Consider the following 589-nt stretch of genomic DNA (forward strand, 5'->3'; position numbering starts at 1 on the left):
TCCTTTATTTATCAGTGGACACTTAGGTTGCTTCCATATTTTGACTATTATAAATAATGCTGTAATAAACATAGTGGTATGTATATCTTCTCAAATTAGTGTTTTCATTCTCTCTGGGTAAATATTCAGTAGTGGAATTACTGTATCATATGGTATTGATATTTTTAATTTTTTAACAAACTTCTGTAGTGATTTCCAACAGGGAATGCACCAATTTATATTCTTACAGTGCATGGGGGTTCCTTTTTCTCCAAATCTTCACCAACACTTGTTACTTCTTGTCATTTTGCTTCTAACCATTCTGACAACTGTAAGGTGACATCTTATTGTGGTTTTGATCTGCATTTCCATGATGATTAGTGATGTTGAGTGTCTTTTCATGTGTCTATTGGCCATCTGTATGTAGGTCTTTGGAAAAATGACTATTTGGAAAAATACCTATTCAGATCTAATGCCCGTTTTTAAATCAGATTTTTTTTTTTTTTGCTGTTGAGTTGCATAAGTTTTTTTTTTATATATATTTTGGATATTAACCCCTTACCAGATGTACCATTTGCAAATACCATCTCTCGTTCAGTAGGTTGCTTTT

The sequence above is a fragment of the Leptonychotes weddellii genome, unplaced genomic scaffold, assembly GCF_054177405.1.
Source record: "Leptonychotes weddellii isolate Sample4059 unplaced genomic scaffold, ASM5417740v2 HiC_scaffold_9004, whole genome shotgun sequence".
Classification (NCBI taxonomy): Eukaryota; Metazoa; Chordata; class Mammalia; order Carnivora; family Phocidae; genus Leptonychotes; species Leptonychotes weddellii.